The sequence below is a fragment of the Vombatus ursinus genome, unplaced genomic scaffold (genome assembly GCF_900497805.2).
Source record: "Vombatus ursinus unplaced genomic scaffold, bare-nosed wombat genome assembly UNPS02014826.1, whole genome shotgun sequence".
Classification (NCBI taxonomy): Eukaryota; Metazoa; Chordata; class Mammalia; order Diprotodontia; family Vombatidae; genus Vombatus; species Vombatus ursinus.
In genome coordinates this window covers 4557753-4581029 of record NW_020954604.1, presented here as the reverse complement: position 1 = coordinate 4581029, position 23277 = coordinate 4557753, and the positions used below count along the sequence as shown (strand labels likewise).

General features: G+C 37.2%; 1 protein-coding gene and 1 pseudogene across 1 annotated transcript in view; one reads left to right on the top strand and one right to left on the bottom strand.

Annotated features, from left to right (window-relative positions):
- Positions 1 to 23277, bottom strand: part of PTCHD4 (patched domain containing 4) — a 297104-nt gene that overhangs the window by 32335 nt on the left and 241492 nt on the right. The window lies entirely within an intron of this gene.
- Positions 12480 to 13794, top strand: LOC114024980 (annotated as a pseudogene).

Genomic DNA, 23277 nt, shown 5'->3' with positions numbered 1-23277 from the left:
GTGTTCTGTTTATAAATGTCTTCGAACACTGAACAAAGGCTTTTTAAAATTTTCACCCTGGAGGTGATAGGGAGTCTTTGGAGTTTATTGAGTTTAAGGGTAACGTGATCATATCTGCCTTTTTGGAAAAATCCTTTACATATCTGAGTGGAGAATGAACTGGAGTGGGGAGAAATTTGTGGCAGGAAGACTAACCAGCAGGCTATTGCAGTAGTCCAGGTTTGAGGTGATGAAGGCCTGTACTAGGATAGTGTCAGAGGAGAGAGGGTAATATATGTTCAAAATGTTAGGAAGATAAAATCGACAGTTCTTGACTGTGGATATACACAAACAAAACCAATGTACTTAAGATTAGAAGGGAAACAGGGAACTAGTAAAAATGCTTGCAACATGTTTCTCTGATAAAGGTCTCATTTCCAAGGTTATATAATGAACATATTAAAATTTATAAAAATAAAAATAGGAGCCATTCCTTAACTGATAGCCAAAATATATGAATAGACAATTCTTAAGAGAAGAAATTTAAGTTTACAATAGCCATTTAAACATGATCTAAATCACTAATGATTTCAGATATACAATTAAAAATTAAAATAATTTGAGAAATACAATTTAGAAATTTGATGTTATAACTCATATCCATATTCAGATTGGTAAAGCTGATAAAAAAGGAAAATAAATTTCGGAGGAGCAGTGGGAGAGTAGGCACATTGATGTATTGCTGTTGGCACGTGAAATGGTCTGAGTATTCTGGACAGCAATTTAAGACTATGCTCCCTAAGTTACTAAACCATGCATAACCTTTCACCCAGTGATATTACTACTAGTCCTATGTCCCAAAGAGAACAAAGAAAGAGGAAAAAGCCTTATATGTACAAAAATGTTTATGCAACTTTTTTGTGACGAAGAATTAGAAACCAAGTCAGTGGCCATTAATTTGGTGATGGCTGAACAAATTTTGGTATATGAATTGAATGGAAAAATCATTATTCTGTAAGAAATGATGAAGGGGGCAGAACTCTCATCACTAATGATCGACCATATTTTCATAGAATTGATGATATAGTTTGTTACCCACCTCCTGAGAGGTGATGGATTCAAGATGCAGGATTTTTGGACATGGCCATTATGGAAATTTGTCTTGCTTGACTGCATATTTGTTACAAGGGCTTTATTTTATTTTTCTTCCTTTTTGGGAGGAGGGGATAGAAGGGAGAGAAAATAAATACTTAATAGTTTTAACCTTTGATAGAATCAATCAATTATCTGACTATACACAGCTGACTCTGAAATGTTATGGCTGATCTCCCATGCCTGGAATGCATGCTATCTCATTTCTGTACCTCCTAGATTCCTTTGTTTCCTTCCAAAGTGCTCAAGTGATATCTGTATAAAGTATTTCCTAAAACTCTTATCTGGTAGTGCCTTTTCCCTTCCAAAATTAACATATTTATTTTGTATATACTTATTTATCTACATGTTGCTTATCTCCCCTGTTAAAATGTAAGTTCCTTGAGGGCAGGGACTATTTTACTTTGTCTTTCTATCTCCAACAATTCACACTGTTCCTGGAATATACTAAGTACCTAATAAATGTCTTTCAATTGCTTAGCTGAATGTTTTGAATATATCTTATAAACATTTGCATTTCCTTTATCAGTATAGCCAACTAATCTCAACATATTTCATTCTGTACAATTTTTACTTGTATCTGCATATAAATCTTCTACATAGGAAGTATTCTATCTCCTAGAATTCTTTCTGTCTCTTTTACTATCAATCAATAATTCAACAAATATTTATCAAGTGCCAGAGACATAAATACAGAGAATTTTTAAAAAATCTTATTCATAAAGAGCTTACAATTTAATAGAGGAGATGGCAAAATCACTATATAAATATATATTAGCACAAATATAAGTTAATAAACACATGCATACAAATACAATGTAATTATAGTGTGGTTTTGAGCCAGATAATACCCGGTTGGGGGGCATCAAGAAAGACTTTTTGGTGCCTAAGTTTAATCTTAAAGGAAGAGAATTCCTTTTTTCCCCCAATTTATTTATTTTTAGTTTTCAACATTCACTTCCACAAGATTTTGAGTTCCAAATTTTCTCCCCATCTATCCCCCCACCCCAAGATGGCATGCATTCTGCGTACTCGTTTCCCCAATCTGCCCTCCCTTCTATCACACACCCCACTTCTCTTATCTCCTTCCTCTTCTATTTTCCTATAGGGTAAGATAGATTTCTATACCTCATTGCCTGTGTATATCTTATTTGCCACTTGCATGTAAAAACAATTTTTAATATTCATTTTTAAAACTTTGAGTTTCAAATTCTCTCCCTTCCTCCCTCCCCACCCACCCTCATTGAAAAGGCAAGTAATTTGATACAGGTTATACACGCGTAGTCACACAAAACACTTCCATAATAGACATGTTGCAAAAGACTAGCTATATTTCCCTCCATTCTATCCTGCCCCCCCATTTATTCTATTCTCTCCTTTGACCCTGTACCTCCTCAAAAGTGTTTGCTTCTGATTAACCCTTCCTACAATCTGTCCTCCCTTCTATTACCCCTCCCTTTCTAATCCCCTTTTTCCTACTTTCCTGTAGGGTAGATAGATTTCCTTACCCAATTGAGTGTGTATGTTATTCCCTCCTTAACCCAAATATGATGAGAGTAAAGTTCGCTCATTCCCTCTCACCTCTCTTTTCTTCTTTTCCACTGTAAAAGCTTTCTCTTGCCTCTTTTATGTGAGATAATTTACCCCATTCTACCTCTCCCTTTCTCATTCTCCTAGTACATTCCTCTCTCACCCCTTAATTTTATTTTTTAGCTACCATCCCTTCATATTCTACTCACCCTGTGGCCTCTGTCTATATATGTTCCCTCTAAGTACCCTAATAATGACAAAAGTCTCAAGAGTTACAAATATCATCTTTCCACGTAGGAATGTAAACAGTTCAACTGTAATAAGTCTCTTAATGATTTCTCTTTCCTGTTTACCTTTTCATGCTTCTCTTGAGTCTTGTATTTGAAAGTCAATTTTTCTATTTAGCTCTGGTTTTTCAAGAAGGAATTAATTCCTTTATCTTGTTGAATGTCCATTTCCCCCCTCATAGACTATACTCAGTTTTTCTGGATAGGTGATTCTTGTTTTTAATCCCAGCTCCTTTGCTCTCTGGAATATCATATTCCAAGCCCTCCAATCCCTTAATACAGAAGCTGCTAAATTTTGTGTTATCCTAATTGTGTTTCCACAATACTTGAATTGTTTCTTTCTGTCTGCTTGCAATATTTTCTATTTGACCTGGGAACTCTGGAATTTGACTATAATATTTCTAGGAGTTTTCATTTCGGAATCTCTTTCAGGAGGTGATTGGTAGATTCTTTCAATTTCCATTTTACCCTCTTGTTCTAGAATATCAGGGCAGTTTTCCTTGATAATTTCTTAAAAGATGATGTCTAGGCTCTTTTTTTGGTGACAGCTTTCAGGTAGTCCAGTAATTTTTAAGTTATCCCTCCTGGATCTAATTTCCAGGTCAGTTGTTTTTCCAATGAGATATTTCACATTGTCTTCTATTTTTTAATTCTTTTCATTTTTTAAATAATTTCTTGATTTTTCATGGAGTCATTAGCTTACATTTGCTCAATTTTAATTTTTAAGGAGTTATTTTTCTTAGTGAGTTTTTGGACCTCCTTTTCCATTTGGCCGTTTCTGCTTCTTAAGGCATTCTTCTCCCTATTGGTTTTCTGGATCTCTTTTACCATTTGGGTTAGGCTATTTTTAAGGTGTTATTTTCTTCAGCAATTTTTTGTGCGTCTCCTTTACCAAGCTATTGACTCATTTTTCATGATTTTCTTGCATCACTCTCATTGCTCTTCCTAATTTTTCCTCTACTTCTCTTGATTTTCAAAATCCTGTTTGAACTTTTCCATGCCTTGGGACCAATTCATATTTTTCTTGGAGGCTTTGGATGTAGGAACTTTGACTTTGTTGTCTTCTTTTGATTGTATGGTTTAATCTTCCTTGTCATCGAAGTAAGTTTCTATAGTCAGAGTTTTTTCTGTTGTTTGCTCATTTTCCCAGCCTGTTTACTTGACTTTTAACTCTTTGTTAAGCTAGGTCTTTGCTTCCAGGGTGAAGGATGCAGTGTCCCAAGCTTCAGGGGTTTTGTGCAGCTGTTTTCAGATATACTTTTAGGGACCTGTAAGTTTTCACTTCTTCCAAGGTGGTATGATGTAAAGTGGGGTATTTACCCCTCTTCTGGCCTGTGCTCTGTTCTGTGAGTCACCACAAGTACTCTTTTCTGCTCTGGAACCATGAGGAGGATTCCCTCTCCACTGCTGCTGCAAGTTCTGCTATGCTAGTACTCCTTCTCATCCTGGGACTATCACTCAGGGCTGCGACCTGACTCCAAGTATGGGAAAAGCAACAGAGTCCTGCCTCAGTGCTAGCAAAGAGACTCCTGTAATTTCCTTTTGCCCAGTTATTTGACCCCCTTATCATCTGTGGACTGAGAATTTTAGAAGCAGTTGCAGCCACTGCTGATTCAGTCACTTCCAACACCTGCTCCTGGTTTGTTGGGGCCAGGCTGTGCTGGTACAGCCCGAGTTAGACCGAGCTCCTCTCTCACCTGGGTCTGACAGACCTTTCCTGCTGACCTTCTAAGCTGTCTTTGTCATCTGCTGTATGCTAGTACTCCTACTCTAGTACTCTAGTACTCTAGTACTCTAGTACCCAAAGTGCCCATGCCCATCCATACCGGAATCCACCCATGAGTAGCCCTTGCACTTCAAGCTCAGGTGAGATGGGGAACACAAGTCTTTTTCTTTTTTAAGTAGGTTCAAAATGCACTAAAATTCTATGCTAGTACTCTGGAAACCACCAATGCTACCAGTGATTCAGTCACCCTGAGGCCTGCATTGAGTTTGCTGGAGCCTGGCCTACGCTAGACTAAGCTCCTCTCTCACCCTGTCAACCTTCCAGGTTGTCTTAGGCTGGAAATTTGTTTCATTCTGTCTTTTTGTGGGTTCTGCTGTTCTAGAATTTGTTTAGAGTCATTTTTAAAGGTATTTGGAGGGGTTTGTGAGAGAGTTCAGGTGAGTCCCTGCCTTTACTCTGCCATTTTGGCTCTGTCCCCCAACCCATTTCTTCTAAAAACTCAAGGGCAGGAAAATTCTGGTCAGCTATAGTGGAATAGCCCTCTCCTCCTTTAATAGGTAAGCTACAAAGGATGGGGTTATGCAGTCAGGATGGGGACCACTGGTAGATAGAACCGTGGATAGAACACTAAGCTTGGAATCAGGAAGACTCATCTTCCCGAGTTTAAATCTGGCCTCAGACACTTACTAGCTGTGAGATCCTAGGCAAGTCACTTTACCTTATTTGCTTCAGTTTTCTCATCTGTAAAATAGACTGGAGAAGGAAATGGCAAACCACTCCAATATCTTTGCCAAGAAAATCCCAAGTGGAATCACAAAGAGTTAGACAACTGAATGAATACCAATAGTTATTTAATTATAAAATTTACCTAAAAATTAAAAAAAAATTAAAAGAATGAGATAATAAAGAATTAGTATTTTAGAAATACTTTTTAAATGGTACTACTTTTTTTTTGTTTTTACTAAAACATTTCAAATAATAATGTTTTCAGTAAGAGCAATGCGGTTGAATATGTTTCATTTATTTTACAAATATTGATTTAATGCTTTATGAGATAGCAATGAGAAGATCTTGTTCTAAGTTCAGTATATTTCGCTACTTGGCTTTAATAGCTGTCATAGCTAAAAAAAAACACTAACAATACTCCACATAGATATATAGATCCAAATGGAAGGAGTGTATCATTGGCTATGCTTATTAAATCATGAGTAATTTTTAAATCCCATTCACCAATTATGCAAAGGCTTTTGTTGAAATTTTGCTCATAAATATTCACCTTTCCTGAGATCAATTAAGTATTGTTTCAGATAGATTTTACATTTTCAATTTTTACAGGTGGGTTCAGCCCAGTGTGGTGGGGCATTCCTGTACATCAAGCTATAGTTGGCTATATAGATTGGGTATCTACACTAAATTTGGCATTAACATAGTCAGCTCCTGAGATTGTGGGGAAGGGGGACAAGGGAGTTGGAGAGGAAAGGGACCAGGTTGCCTAAGGAAGAGTAAACCAGCCCAGGTTAGAAATGGAGCAGGCCAAAGTGCCCATGCCCATCCATACCGGAATCCACCCATGAGTAGCCCTTGCACTTCAAGCTCAGGTGAGATGGGGAACACAAGTCTTTTTCTTTTTTAAGTAGGTTCAAAATGCACTAAAATTCTCCATTGGGATGATTTTTTTAAAAATTGGTCAGAGAGTTCTATTCTCAAGTTTTTAAGATTGCAGATATAGGTGTTTGCTTCTTTGTTTGTTTTTTTAATAGGTGATACATTTACAATTTTCAGCAACCTAGAGGAGAGAAAGTGTTCAGGAGGATGAGTGATCAACAGAGTCAAATGCTGCCAAGAAGTCAAAAAAGATGAGGATATTAAAAAAAAAAGGCTATCAGGTTTGGCAAGTGAGATCTTTGGTAACTTTAAAAAGAGCACTTTCAGAACAGAGAGCACTTGAGAATAACAAAGAGGTTGAGAAACCAGGAGACTGGAAAACAGAAAGCTCAGAAAGTGTTTAGATTTTGGAGGAAGAATAATGTAACACAATTTCAGGAACAAATGGCAACCCATAAATAGGGATTTAATAGAGATATGATGTAGGATCTATTTAATAGGGATATGATAGGGATGTATTTGCACATCATGCACGAAAAAATTGTAACTCTAAGCTCAAGGTTCATTTGCATAAGAATTTCGTCGTTGGTGGGTGATTACTCAATATTCTGTCCCTTTATGAGGTGTGTAGTTAGTGAAAGCTTGAGAGAAGAGAGAATATGTATAGGTCCAGCTGAGAAGTCCCTAAAGCGAAACACAGATTCTGGGAAGAAGCCAATATGTAGAGAAGTTGGTGCCTCAATCATGTTCCTACTCTTAACTTACTACATTTAAGACTTTAGGGAAATTCTCCTTGGGTGATATCTAGATTTCTTTCTCCCCCTCTCCTTCTCATCTTCCCCTTCCTCCCCTGCTTTCCCCTTAACCTCTCCTCCTGTTTTTTCATTGTTGAATTGAGATATATTGACATATCATTCTCACAAAATGAAAATAAAGAAGAGAAAAGAAAAGGGGATGGCACAGGGCCATTGTCCTCATGCCAGAGAGACTGCCCACCAATGGGTACATGCCAGGAGATAATCTGAGTGGCAAGGCATGATGATGTTGGGTAGTGAGGTGGGGAAGAAGTACTTAAAAAATGCTTACAGAATGAATGAATTGTAGGGTAGGGTCCATTATATTCATAAACCCTTTTAACTGTGTTTCCTTCCATTCTAATTAACCTTCAATATAAGTTCCTGGCTTTAGCCTCTGGAGAGCACTGCTTTCTCTCAAAACAAATTCATAGCCCAGTGTCATTTCATACAAACTCTGTGGGAAGAAAATAGAGTTAAATGATTTCCCAGGAGATTAGGAGTATTGGGGTCCACATGTAAAACTAATTTCAGCAATGTTGGATTTTAGCCACATCCTCAGACCTCAAAACCGTCCCCTATGATGCTTTCAACAAGCTCTAAATAGAGGTGACCACTTGGTCCTTAGGGCCTTGAAAAAATTTCAATATTGTTGCTTACAAGGTCAGATCCAAGAGAACTGAGTTGTAGAAAGTCCTCATAGCTCCCTTGTTTAAACGGTTCCCTCTTTTCTCCTCTCTGTTGCTAACATCTCATTGATTTTTGTTCCTTCCCATTTCTATTTGCCAAAGGATAATCAGCAAAGATTGAACAGGGAGACAGTCAAATGAAAGTACCACTCAGATGTCCATGACTACTCAGACTTTAAACAGACTTTAGGGAATATGTTTGTTGGGCCAGGTGGCTATCACTGACTCAAAGAAATACAAAATGTTGGAGCTGGAAGGGACTCAAAAGGCCTAACCCAACCCCCTTGTTTTTCAGATAGGCAAACTGAGAAACAAAGAGAAGAAATGAACATGCCCTAGGCCAGAATGTCTAGCCATACATGTTCTCAGAGATCAGGGAGTGCTCCAGGGCCTTCTTAGTAATTCAACAAAAGGTGTGAATTTTCAAATGAAGGCTTTTCTCTAACTAACTGATGGGAACTCTGGGTCCAGAAATGCTAAGCAAATAGCCCATTAAAGCATCCCTCAACAGTTTCTACAGGAACCTCTCACTATTTAATAGGTTCCAAGATGACTCCCAGGTTCCTGAGATGTATAAATAATAGGAAGGGATCAATTAATCAATCAACAAATATTTTCTGTGTATCTGCCATATGCAGGACACTGTGGAAAATACAAAGAAGTCTAGGACCCTGGTCGTTGTCCATCCATCAATCAATCAATTGACAAACATGCATTAAGTGCATGCTATGTGTCAGACACCTTGCTGTCCCTCAAGGACCTATAGTCTGATTAGGGAGATAAGAAAAACAAAACAAAACAAAAACAACTAAGAATTGAGACTAGTTTGTGATTATTACCAAATAAATGATATCAACAATAAAGCTAGAATAATGAGGGGAATTTTCCCAGAGGAACTTGAAGGAGAGTTAGGATTTGCCTGGTAGAAGAGTAGCAGAATTGGTTTGAAAATCCAAGTCTAACCAATTTGTTTAAACTGCCTGAAGGTAGGTTAAAGGATTTTAAATGTCAACATCATAAATTTTAGCCTGTTCGCACTTGCTCTTATGCCACTTAGCCCCACTATTAAAAAGAATACTAACTGGGTGTGAGGAAAAGCCGAAGGCCAGAGTAGATAATCCATAAATTAGCTTTCTTTTTCATTAATATCATAATTGCCCTTCCATTCACCAACCACTACCTGTATATGAGGTACCTGATTTAGTAGTAAGATTTGACTAGGCCTGTGTTACCTTGGTTCATATTTAATCTTTTAATAATTAAATCACTTAATCTCACTGGGCTTCAATTTCCTAATATATAAAAATAATAATATTAGCTCACTTTTCTACAGTGATTTATGATTTACAAAGAATCCTACCCAAAATATTACAACTTGCAGTCAGTGTGACTTTGAGCAAATCAGTAAACCTCTTTGAGCATCAGTTTTCTCATCTGTTTAAGAAGGTTGGAGTAGATGATCTCCAATATCCTTTCTAACTTTAAATTTATGATACAACAAGGTTTGGTGATAAGCAGTTTTCTGTAGGGCATGATGGAGCTATGGTCCAAATACATGGTGGGTAAAAGCAAGCAGCAATATATTACCAGTAAGGCCCTGAATGCCAGATACTGAGAATGGACGTACATGACTGGAAAAAGAGATAGGTTAGATATGCAGGGATAATAGTAGACAACAGATGGATAGCTCAGGTGCTCAATTTGTACTTTTGTGATATTGAAACAATCAGAAAAAGACCTTCAATACATTTGGGGGGAGCCTCTATGGGTGATTTATAGAAAGAAAGAAATAAGAAGAGCACAGAGTGAAAAAGTTGTGATCAATGGTGGCAGCAACCACAGTGGGAGAGACCATGCCATTGAGATCAGGTATCAACCACAGTGATTGAAAAATCTCTGAGTTGACTCCATTTTCTGTCCTCTTCCTCAAGTAGAGAAAGTCTACAGAATCATTGGAAGGAGTCCTTTAATGTTATAAGCCAGGGGTGGTGAACCTGTGTCCTCGAGGCCACATGTGGCCCTCTAGGTCCTCAAGTGCAGCCCTTTGACTGAATCCAACCTTCACAGAACAAATCCCCTTAATAAAAGGATTTGTTGTGTAAAACTTGGACTCAGTCAAAGGGCTGCACTAGAGAACCTAGAAGGCCACATGTGGCCTTGGGACCATAGATTCACCACCCCTGTTCTAAGCACACATTTCTCAGCAAAAGGTTCACTTTAGTGGTTGTAGCACAAATTCTGATGTCATCACCCAATGACTTGTTGTATTATTACTTCTAAATGCCATACTCTCCCCCAAAGTCTGATTTATACAGATTTTTATACAAATAGTGCACACAATAACCATGCCCTTTGAAAGAAAAAGAAGCTAATAAGAGAACAACAATACTCATTCATTCATGTATTTAACAAATATCTATTAAGTATCTAATGCGTGCAAAGCAATATACTGCATGGGGATAGAGAAATAAAAAAATAAAACTGTTCCTGTCCCCTTACCATTAAGGAGCTTTAATTACATAGAATTAATAAGGTAAAAATGAACAAAATATCCTTCTATGAATGAAAAGAAAGATAAAAACATCTTTTCATAGTAAATATATGTTTGGGGTTGCAGGGGATCTCAATGACATTATAGTCTAAATCATACCTGAAAAAGTAATGCCAACACATTTTAGATTTTAATTTAATGCAATTATTTTAAGTACTGAATTATCTATACACATTTGTTTTCTAAATAGATGCATATATTAGGTATATAATAATTTTGAAGTAGCTCTGTATTTGTGGTAATATGGTATGGTTTATAGCTCCATCAATGGTTAGTGTTTAGATGTTAGATGAAAATTATAAAATAACAGAATTTTAGAGTTGAGAGGGGCCTAAAGAATACCTTGCTCAACCAATAATTTAATTCAAATCTCTACAACATAACTAACAAGTAGCTACTGGATGGGGTATCATCTGTAGTATTGTGTTCAGTCCTGGGTACCATGTTTTGACAAAGACATTAATTAGTTTGAGAGTATCAAGAGAAGGGCAAAGAAGATAATGAAGCACCTCAAGTTCATGCCATGTGAGAACTGGTTGAAAAAAAAACAGGTTGTAAAGAAGAGAAAACTTTGAGAAGAGGTCAGGGTAGCTCTGCTCAAGAGTTTCAAGAGGGGTTAGACTTGTTCTATTTGGCCCCAAGGAGGAAAATTATGAGGAATGGGTAGCAGGTACAAAGAGGCAGATTTGGGCTTGAGATAAGGAAAATCTTTCTAACAATGAGTGTTATCCAAAAGTGGAATGGCCATATTAAGAGGGAGTGAGTGTCCTTTCATTTAAAGTTTTAAAGCAAAGATTAGATAGCTACTTCTTGGGTATGTAACAGAAGGAACTCTTTTTCACATATGGGTTGGACTAGATGGTCTCTGAGTTCCCTTCCAATTTTGAAATTCTATGATGAACCCTGAGGCAACGCATTCTGCTTTTGGACATATCTAATTGTTAGGAAGTTTTCCCTTAGATTAAATCAAAACTTGTCTCTTTGAAACTTCCACTTCCATTGTTTTAAGTTCTGCCCTCTGGGTTCAAGCATAAAAAGTCTAATCCATCTTCCATATGACAAGCCTTTAAATATTAGAAGCTACATAGCTATTATGCCTCCCCCAACCCCATTCCCACCTTGTCTTCTCTTCTCCAGATTAAACATTGCCAGTTCTTTCAATCAATCTTTACATATGTAGGATGGCCAAGTGTCATAATGGATAGAATGCTGAGCACTGTCTCAGACACTCACTAACTGTGTAACCCTGGAAAAAGTCACTAAACATCCTCAGCTTCAATTTGCTCATCTATAAAATGGGGCTAATAGAATCTATTTCTTAGGGTTGTTTTTAACATCAAATGAGATAACATGTAAAATGCTTTGTAACACTTAAGCACTATATACTAGTCATTAAATATAATCTGCATGAATGTTAGAGCCTTTACCATGACCCTCCAAATTATTAATGTATTTTCTAAAATATGGCACTCAGTATTAAATATAATACTGCTGATTTGGTCTGAACAGGGCAAAGTACAGTTGAGTGGTCATGTGCTTATTTCTGGATGCTAGTTTGCTCTATATGTAGTCTAAAAATCATACTAGCTTTCTTAATTATCATTCACACTGTTGACTCATGATGTTAGAGTCCACTGAAACACCCAGGGCTTTTTCAGAACTTTTGTACCATTATTTTCTTTCCATTCTGTACCTATCAAAATAGATTTTTTTTGACCTTAGTGTAAGACTTCATATTTATCCCAATTGAATTTTATGTTATTTAATTTTTCCCAATTTTCTAGTCTGTCAAGATCTTTTTGAATTTTGACTCTCTCTCTTCCAATGCATTAGTTATTGCTGCTGGCTTTATGTCATTTGCAAATATGACACACAGCATAAATTCAATGATAAAAATGTTAGACAACATGGTGTCAATCATACATGCTTGAGATACTTCACTGGAGACTTCTTCCCAAGTTGACATTGAACCATAAATGACTATTCTTTGGGTTTATCCATTCAACTCACTCTGAATGTATCTAACTGTACTATCATCTATCCTTTATTTCTTATTTTATTTTTCCACAAGCGTAGCTTAAGAAGTTTTGTGTGGAGGTGTGTCACCTGCTTGCCTTGTGGGTGGGAGCCTGCCATTGCACTGCTCCAGTGGAGACCATTACGATGATGGGCCAGCTGTCCTCAGGGAGATGCTGCAGGGTTTGGTGCCTGCGGGGCGGGAGCTGGGGGTGGGGGGCAGTGCATTACATGGGATCTCAGCTTGGAAGAGTTTTTACAGGATCAGTGTAGCGAACTTTCCAGAGCACCTAGGCTGCAGCAGGGTCCAGAAACTCCTTTGCTGCTGATGACAAGGCCACAGATCCTATTCCAAAGGACTGCCCAGTCTCCTCCTATAATGAATGGGACCCACTTGAGGAGGTGATTGTGGACAGAGCTGAAAATGCCTGTGTTCCACCATTCACTGTGGAAGTTAAGGCCAAAGAATATGAAAAGTATTGGTCATTTTACCAGCAGCATGGAGGCCAGTATTTTCCCAAGGAGCATCTGCAAAAGGTTGTTGCTGAAATTGAATAAATGTGCAATATTTTGAAAATGGAAGGAGTGACTGTTAAGAGGCCTTATCCCACTGATTGGTCTTTCAAGTATAAAACACCAGATTTTGAGTCTACAGGTTTGTATGGTGCAATGCCCAGAGACATTCTGATTGTAGTTGGAAATGAAATCATTGAAGCTCCCATGGCATGGCGTGCATGCTTCTTTGAGTATGGAGCATACCAGATCAATTATCAAAGATTATTTCCATTGTGGGGCTAAGTGGACAATGGGTCCTAAGCCCACAATGGCTGATGAGCTTTATGACCAAGATTATCCAATCCATTCTATAGAAGACAGACACAAATTGGCTGCTCAGGGAAAATTTGTGACAACTGAATATGAGCCATGTTTTGATGCTGCTGACTTTATTAGAGCTGGAAGAGATATATACATACATATATATATATATATTTGCACAGAAAAGCCAGGTAACCAATTACCTGGGCATTAAGTGGATGCGTAGGCATCTTGCTCCAGACTATAGGGTGCGTATAATCTCCTTTAAAGATCCCAGTCTAATACATATTGATGCCACCTTCAATATCTTTGGACTTGGTCTTGTGCTTTCCAACCCTGAAAGGCCCTGTCATCAGATTGAACTTTTTAAGAAAGCAGGATGGACTAAAGTTACTCCTACAACTCCAATCATCCCAGATGACTACCCACTCTGGATGTCATCCAAATAGTTCTTCACGAATGTCTTAATGCTGAACGAAAAATGTGTTATGGTAGATGCCAACGAAGTTCCAATTCAAAAAATGTTTGAAAAACTGGTATTTTGACAATCAAAGTTAATATTTGTAATGCCAATTCATTGGGAGGAGGTTTCCATTGTTGGACCTGTGATACTTGTCGACGTGGCACCCTGCAATCCTACTTTGACTAGAACTGGCCAGATGAGTGGTTGTGGCTACTTAGCTTGAAATAAGCCTAGTAAGCTTATGCATAAGCTTCATTCTACTGCTAAAACAAATGCATGAGCTAGCTATATAATGCTTTAAGCAATCATGTCCTTAACCAGAGTCTTGAACCTAGTTTATTCTCACTCTCTTCCATATAAGGGAAAAAATTTAATTGCTAAGTCTTTGGGCTGACTTTTTGAAACACTTTGTTTCTACTCCTGAAGTCCTATTCACCTTGGCTTCAAGTGTGAACTTGACAATGTGTTTCAAGGCAAAGGTTAGCTGCTAGAATAACTTGGCCACTAATATTTAACCATCTACCTATTTAATTTTCTATTAAAAAGGCAGCTTGAAATGATAGCCTTGGATTTAACATTCTTTTTTTTTCTCTGTTAAGTAGTGTTGTATTTAATTTTCTATGCATAAGGCAGCTTGAAATGATAGCCCTGAATTTAACTTTCTTCTGTTTAGTGTTTTATGTCACTTTTTTTTCAAAATAAGAAAAGTACTTAAATAGTCACATTTTAAGTGGTACCAGATAACTGCCTCTTTTTCTAACAGAATTTTGGTTAATTTTTTATTTCCATTTTTTAAGATAAGCTAAACTATGCAAACATCAAAGGGAATTCTCCAGGAATTTTTCTAATATTCTTATCTCAACATTTAACATTAGTGTTATTTGCTTCTAAAAACATTTTTCATATGACTCTCCTCATTTCAAATGAAATGTTTTGTCCACATTTCCTGTTACTTCTAAGGTTCTTTCAGAAATATTCAATGCAGCAAGATAATAATTGTAATTTCCCATCTCTAAATTTTTGGTGTGTTCAGTAGCTATACACTACTACATCTGCAAGTTTTCCTTTCTTTAGTAAGTTAAGATATGTTTACATAAGTGAAAATTCTTTAAAGCATAGCTGAAAGATAAGAGTATTCAGTAATTAATGGAAAAGGACCTACATGCATACATATGACCTGCTTTTAATGTTGGATACTAGACATGTATTTTTTATGCTAATAAAAAATGTTGTGTTCAAAACAAAAAAAAAAGTTTTGTGAAGTACTGTTCTAAAATCTAAGCAAACTCTATCTGTCACTCTGTCAGAAAGTATTTATTGTTTCCTATATGCTTGACATTATGCTGATCACTGGAATGCAAAAAAGAAAAAAGTAAAAAGCACAACCCTTACTATCAAGGAGCTCAAATTCTGAAGGAGAAACAACAGGCAAGTAACTATATTCATGAAATACATACACACACACATACAAATATACATACACACATATATACACATATACATACATATATACATATACATACATACAGTAGAAGTAGAAGATAATCTCATTAGAAAGGTACTAGCATTCCTGCAGAAGGTGTGATTTGAACTGAGCCTTGAAAGAAACCCAGAAAACTGGGAGGCAGAGATAAAGAGGGAGGGAATTTGAGTATAACCAGGGGAAAGGCATGGAATTAGAAAATGGAAGTGTCCTATCAGAGAGTGCAACTAGAAGGCTATTGCAATATTCAAGTGTAGGGTTGGTTATAAGCGCCTGGCTATATGAGTGGAGAGAAGGAGTCTATAGGAGGGATTTTGTGAAAGTAGATATGAAGAGACTGGGAGAAGAGTTAAGGATGATGTTGAAATTGTGAGCTCTTGGTGATTGACAGATAGTGGTCCTCTTGATAGTGATAGGATAGTTAGGCAAGGGAGTGTTGAGGGGAAAGATAATGATTTCTACTGTGGATGTATTGAGTTTGACATACCTAAAGTCAACCATTTTAAGATGTCCAAGCGAAAGCTGATGATTCAAGATGAGAGCTCAGGAGAAAGGTTAGGGCTGGGTATGAAAATCTGGGAATCATTTGCATGTAGATGACAACTGAATCCACGGAAGCTGATGAAATTACCAAATGGAGATTGCATGTGGTTTGTCCTTCCTTCTTGAAGAAGAATATAACATCAGGAAGATGATGCCATGACTTGCAAGTGAATTTGATTTAATTAAGAGAGGGCTGTGCAAAGTCACCAGCCTCACTTTCTCCTCCAGACAAATCTAGGTCCAGTGACCAGATATAGATCAGGACAACTGGAGATGGCCCAGGATGCAGTGGGAGATCTTGGCCTTTTTTTAGCTAAGGTCATTCTGAGTTCTCACTTTGACTGAAGCAATACCCATTTCAGTGATTAGACTGAAAAACAAACAAAAAAATCAAACTGGAGGGGAAGACCCTCCAGATTTCTGGCCAAGAAAGAAACAAGTACTATTTACATTCACTGGAAGCCAACCTGGCCCAAACAATAACCATTAAGTGTTGCTTGAGTAGGGACCTATTGTTGGCCAATCAAGGAAAGCCAGAATGAATTGGGTTTAAGGAATGGTCTAGTTAGTAAACTCCAAGGTAGATTTCATCCTTTAAAATTTACCTTCCTTTGTGAAGAACACCCTTAGGTTAGAGCATGATACTCCATGTGGAGTGAGGGGAGGGGAACAGAAGGGAAAGCAGGAGCTGAGTTGCTCAACTGGAACTGGCCAGTTGGGTCCCCAGCGTGGCTGCTTGGACTACTCACAGGTTGTGATTTGCCCTTCATTCTTTTTTCTTTTTTTTTTTAATTTTTAGTTTTCAACATTCACTTTTATAAGATTTTGAGTTCTAAATTTTTCTCCCTCCCTCCCCTTGCTTATCCTTCATTCTTGAAGAGTAACATGACATCAGGAAGATGATGCCGTGACTTTCAAGTGAATTGGATTTAACTGAGAGAGGGCTGTGAAAAGTCACCAGCCTCATTTTCTCCTCCAGAGCCATCTGAGGGTAATGGCCAGATATAGATCAGAGCAATTGGAGATGGCCCAGCAGAGATTGTACAGTGGGAAAAGAGAAGAGAGCCTGTCAGAGAGCATAAGTGACACAGTGGTTAGTGAGCTTGATCTGGATGAAGAATAAGCAAAGGAGAGGAGTGATCAGATGGAAAGGAGGAGAACCAGGGGACAGAAGTCTCATCATAACTATGCTCAAGGACTGAGTATCCAGAAGAGGGTGATTATCAGTGTCAATGGCTGCAGAGTGGTGAAAAAAATAGAATTTTAAAAAGTCAATTAGGTTTGGTAAGTAAGAGATCATTGCTGACTTTGGAGAGAGAAGTTTCAGTCAAATGATAAGGTCTCAAGCCACTTTGCAGAGGGTTTAAGAGAGAATAAGAGGAGAGGAAATGGAGGCACTAATTTTAAACAGCTTTCCCAAGGAGTTTAGCTGAAAAGGGGAAGAGAGATATAGGATCAAGTTTGGGTTTCAAGGACTAGAGACTTAGTGACATGTTTGTAGACAGCAAGGAAGTAGCCAATAGATAGGGAAGTATTAAAGATTGTTGAGATTGGAGGTGATACTGGGGCCAATTTGCTGAAGAAGATAGGAATGGATTGGGTCAAGAATGCATGTAGAGGGGGTTTGTCTTGACAAAGAGAAGAGACATAATCTTTGTGAAAGATGGGGTGAAGTCAGGGATAGTAGGGGAAGATACCTGAGGGATATGAGATGAAGAGGGAAGAAGAGGAAGCTCTCATTGGATGACCTCAGTTTTTTTCAGTTTCTATAGCATTCCCTTGACCCAGTAAATAGCATAAAAAAGAAAACAAAGTTACTCTAAATGTTTAAGTTTAAATGTTTAAAAACTCTAGTGTTTAAATTGTGGGTAGATTTCTGTGAAATACATTGGACTTACTCATGAATGAAAAGGTTTAGCTCTAAAAATGGGACTATTTATAGAAACATTTACAAAATCACTGAAATGTCACTAGCTTACTTTTAGAGCTGGACTTGTGATTCTGGTAAAATATATCTAGTAGCTATCATAATTTGGGTCATTGATAGAAGCAAGAGATAAAGGCTTCTGTCCTCCACCCCATGGTAATGATAAAAAAAAAAAGAAGAGTTCAGGCTAGACATGGCTTTCCAGAATAAAAGGAAAGAGCAAAGAGGCACTCAGAGCTGGAATTTCATTCTCATAGCTCAGTCCTCCTGAGAAGGCTCATTCAATTTTTTGAAGACTCTTAAGTCATACCCTTGGCAATTTGGGGAAGCAGAAAAAGCACTGGCTTTACTATGGAATCACAGAATTGCAGAGTTAGAAACTGAGAGATCATCTGGTCCAATGCTGAAGAAGAAATTACTCTACTGTATGCCCCCAAAGTGGTCACCTAGCTTTGTTGTAAGGCTCTGGTTTGATCCCAGCTTTGTCACTGGTTAGCTGTGTGTTATTAAGCAGGAAATAAATCATCTTTCTGAACCTGTTTCCTACTTTGCAAATTGGGATAATAATACTTGCATGATTTATCACAAGGTTATTTTAAGGAAAGTGATCTTCAGAATCTTTAAGTCCTACATCAATATGAGCTACAACAATGATGATAATAACAATAGCTAGCATTTATATTTATACTTTAAGGTTTGCTTTACATAAAATATCTTATTTGATTCTCAAAACAATTCTGTGAAATAGGTATTATTATTATTATCCCTATTTTAACAGATAAGGAAACTGGGGCTAGTGGAAGTTAAGTGACTAGATCAAAGATAGCAAATGTAAGTGGCAGAATTTGAGTTGTCTTCTTGACTCTAGTTTCAGTTCTTTATCCACTATGCTATTTATATTCTTCTTATTATTGTGTTATTCCTGCCATCTCCTCACACCAACTTTCCCTTGATGGGGTTGGAATCTGAGCCCCAGAAAGGAAAAACCCTGGACTTTCCCATATGGCCAAATCTCTGGCATTCCCCTGAGGCTATAGTCCCATCAACTGGTGCCTCCCTATGGCCCCAGACCACTTCCCATCCTTGGTCCCACCTAGACTCCATTTCCCACCCTTGGGAATTCTATTACCTCATGGACTACTTGGCGACTCTCCCACAGTCTTTCTTCCCACTGTCTTTCTGTATATAAAGTCCATCTTGTCTCCATTAAGATGCTCAGATTTTTACAACCTAGCCAATAGCCCATAGATTCTCAGACTCCTTAAGAGTCTAGCTAATATGGCAAATCTTCAATAAACTTTGTTTTTTGGCTACAAGAAGGCTTGGGTCAAGTTCTTTCAGGCAGGACCTGGGTACCGTGATTTTGGGGTGCCAGGACCCCTAACCTCTAGACCGCACCTTCTGGTGATAATTTTATATTGTTTAACTCCAATATTATTTGAGTTGATAGGTATACAGTCTATCAATCAACAAACATTTATTAAGTACCTACTATGTACTAGGTCCGTAATATGCTAGGGTCTAGGGATACAAATATTGAGAATGAAACAATTCCTACTCTGTTAAGTTAAAAAAAAAAGTTAAAGCTGCTCTGTCGCTTCTATTTAAACTGTAATTGCTATTAGACACTTCTTTTCTTTCTTTTTTCTTTTGTTCATTTTTAAATCAGGATTATGACTTCATCCCCAAAGGGTGCCCTCAATAAGCAATTCACTTTGACAATGTAGATAAGCATTTGATCCACAACTGATTGTCTCGAGAGTTGTTCAGAGTCACAAAGGCAGTACATATCAAAGGTAGAAAACTCAGGTTTTCTTGACCCAAAGATAACTGTTTATCCACAACAGCATGCTGACTTAAACCTCTCATTAAATTCACAAAATGATTTCAGGGTAGAATTACTAACCTTTCACGGCAGTTGGGTTAGGAAGTGCCACTGCCTGTTGCTCCTCACATCCAAGGTGAGATCTTCAGAGGACATCTCTTGCTTAGTCATTTGGCATAATGTTAATAGAAACATAGACAGTTGTAGATCCTGTTTGCCAAATTCCTAATTTATAAATGCAGAAACTGAGGTCTAGAGAGGTGAGTTGAGTTTTTTGAGGTCACATAGCACGATGACTTCAATGTACACCCTCTTTCCCCAAAATCTAGAAATCTATTCAAGTACTGTGAATGAATTAATTTATAATTTAAAAAAAGTTTTAAAGGCTTTTCTTTAAAGACTCAGTCTGAGGTTCAAACTGACCCTTGCAAACAGATAGATTAGGTGACTAGTCATATGGAATGATTTCAGTGGTACAAGGAAGACACTCCTTGTATCCTTTCCTAAAAATACATCTTCCACCTGTTTATTGATGCTTGGGATTACCCAAGTAGAGATATTCCTTTGGTTTAAGCATTTTGTCATTGTCACTCATACTTTGACTTCCACTTTTCCAGCTTTCCTTTATCATCCCTCCATAGAATGTAAGGTAATTGAGTGAAGGAACTATCTTGTTGGCTTGCATCTGCATCCCTAGCACTTAACATAGTGCCCATCATATAGTAAGCACTTAATAAAAGCTTTGTCTATTTGAAGTACAAATCCCCCCCCCCACAAGGGTTCACATTTTAAATCTTATCATATATTTAAAATTCAGAATGGATTAGCCTTAAATCTTTTCTGGAGAGTAGGCTTTCATATGTAGTAAGAAGTAGAGAACATGAAGTTAGGATACTACATGAGAATGGTAGGGTGATATTAGTAAAAGAGGCAGGTATGGTGAGGCAGAGAAAGAGTACAAGGAAATGAGGAAAACAAACTTTCCCTACTTCACAATTTTGCTTAAGAAAACATTAGAATTTAAAGTAGAAATGAAATGTAAACAAAACAAAACAAAACAAAACAAAACAACAAACAAAACCAAAACAGAATTTGACCTATGTGAGGGTATTCCGGTGCCTAACAAATCATCTTGAACTGTTAAATAAAATTAACATCTTTCTCTCTGTCTCTGCTTTCCTCTGTCCCAGACTTTTACCCTCCCTTCCTGTCTATTTCTCTGTTCTCTCCCTTCCTCCCTCCTTCCCTTTTTTCCTTCCCATTGATTTCTTTCTTTCTGTTTGTGTTTCTTTCTCCCTTTTCCTTCCTCACTTCCTCATGCCCCCTCTCCATAAGCACTGAAGAACAAACATAAGGATTAGTAAAACTGTTTTTAAAAAGTTAGAAGAAAGAATGAAAAAAAAAGATGTGGTATACAATTCACATAACAATACTGACTAGGTACACAAATAATTGATAGTGAAAAATCAATAATGTATAGCAGAAATTGCATTGACACCAATTATAGTAATTCTATGCAGTTTAACCCATATAAATTGATTGTCATAAGGAGATTAAAAAGCCTTAAAAGTGCCTTACTCATAAAAGACAACTTACTTGCCAAGAAGGAGAGAGATGTCAGCCAAAGACAATGTCAGTTTAGAATATAAACTTGTTTGTAAAAATGAAGTATGATGGATAATGAACAGTATTGCCTCATTAAGCAGAGAGAAACATCAAATGGCAAAACCAGTTTAAGGAAAGTTTAGCATGAGGTCCAACAAAGCAAAGTCATTCAAAAGTGGAAGGAGAACAACAAATATAAGAAAAAGGGAAAATATCTGAAAAGATTTTTTACACATTTTTAAAAATAACTCAGAATAATAGAGCCAGCATACTTAAGCTCACATCACAGTCCTGGATGTGCTTATTATGGGATATAGCACTAAAGACAACAATGATGAGAAAAATAGTCAGATTGTGCTTAGTATACATAGAGATCTGTCCTACAGAGAATACAACTCTGGGAATGTTGAAAGATTGATTCATAAGGTGGCTGAGGGAGGAAAGATGCCAAAATGATTGGGGGAAAAAATCTGAGACCTTATTAATACCAGAAACAAACGAGAGAACTTAACCACTGATCTATTTTTTCTACTTTCCCATCTATATAAAAATGTTACAAGAAACATTTACACATTGGGAATATCCCCGAGTCACCTAGCCTCAGTTAGGTTCAGAGTTTCTTTCTCCATATCATTAAATGTTAGGCAAAGTACTAGGTCTTTCCACTCTTGCTACTAAATCTATACTCATGTTTCTAAATCTTCAGAAAAGTTCTATTTAGCCCAACTAGGGATTGCATAAAATTTAGAACTGGAAGAACTTTGGAGATCATATAGTTTAAACCTCATGTTATAGGGCAGAAACTGAGACCTACAGAGGGCAAGTGACTTACTCTAGGTCACAAGGTAATGATTAATAAGGCCATTGTGCTCCATGTCTAGAAAGCAATCCCTCTTCATTTTTGCCATTTATAATCTATCACTTTTTAAATAATTCAATTCAAGTGTCATTATTTACAGGAGGTCTTTCCTAATTTCCTGTTCTTCCTTGTTAAGGAAATTTATTTGAAATTTAATTTTAGAGACCTATGATTTCAATGGTATAGGGAATTTCTGGATGAAGTGTGTCCTTCTACCAAGGCAGGTTGAAACATTCTCTACAATTTATAATCTTAAGAGACTTGCCTAATGCACTGATACATTCTTAGGGTCATATAGTCAGTGCATAAAATGGGGAGAGTAATAATACTTCCCAAGGTTGTTGTGTGGATCAAATGAAATGATAATTGTAAAGCACAGTGCCTGGCACATCATAAGTGTTATATAAATATTACTTATTGTTATTGTTACTAGTATTATGTCACACAAGTAGTACATATGGACTTTGTCTTTTTTATATGTTTGTATCTCCATTAGTGCCCAGCAAAGGGTATTGCACAAAATAGGTGCTGCATAAATGTTTGTTGAATAATTAAATGTATGCAAGCACTGTGCTAAATACTGGGAATATAAATAAAAATTCAGACATAGTACTTGGTCTCAAGAAGATTCCATTCTAATAGGGCAGACAATATATGCAGGAAAAGGAGATGAAACCTAGGTATAGATATCTTTCCCCCAGGAATTTGTCTGAGAAGATGAGGAAGGATACAAAATGTCATCTAAGGATGGTAGGATTTGGTAAGGTTTTGTTTTTTTGTTTTTGCTTTTGTTTGTTTGTTTGTTTGTTTTTTTAGAATGAAGGAGACTTTGATATGTTTGTAGGTAGTAGGGAAGGAATTAGTAGCTAAGGAAAGATTGAAGACTAGGGAGACAGTAAGAATGATACTAGGGGTGATTTACTTGAGAAGATAGAAGAGGATAAGATCAAGGGTGCATATAGAGGGACTGACCTTGCCAAAAAGAGTCACCTCTCCATCATAGATCAGAGAGAAAGAAGAGGGAGTGGAGGATGATATTGGAGAATGTGAAATGGAAAAGAGAGCTCTTAGAAAAATACATTGCTTTTTGGTAAAGTTTGAGGGGATGTCTTCAGCTAAAAGTGTGGGAATTTAGGGTGTCAATGCTTTAGAAGAGAACAAAAAGTTTGGAATGGACATTGTGGTGAATGAAATAGAGGATCAATTAAGGGGTAGAGTAGAAGGATTTATTTCCTTGCTGTAGTGAGTATCCAGTTGAGATTAGATGAAAAAGTCTTGGTCCAATCAGCATGGTTTCATGATTTCCTATAGTTCTGTTCAGCTGTAAGAGCTAGAGTTAAGGAGGTAAATGTTGAATATAATATTGGGTTGGCATTTGATAAGACATGATCAATGGCTGGACAAAAGGGCAAAAGATTTACAAGTAG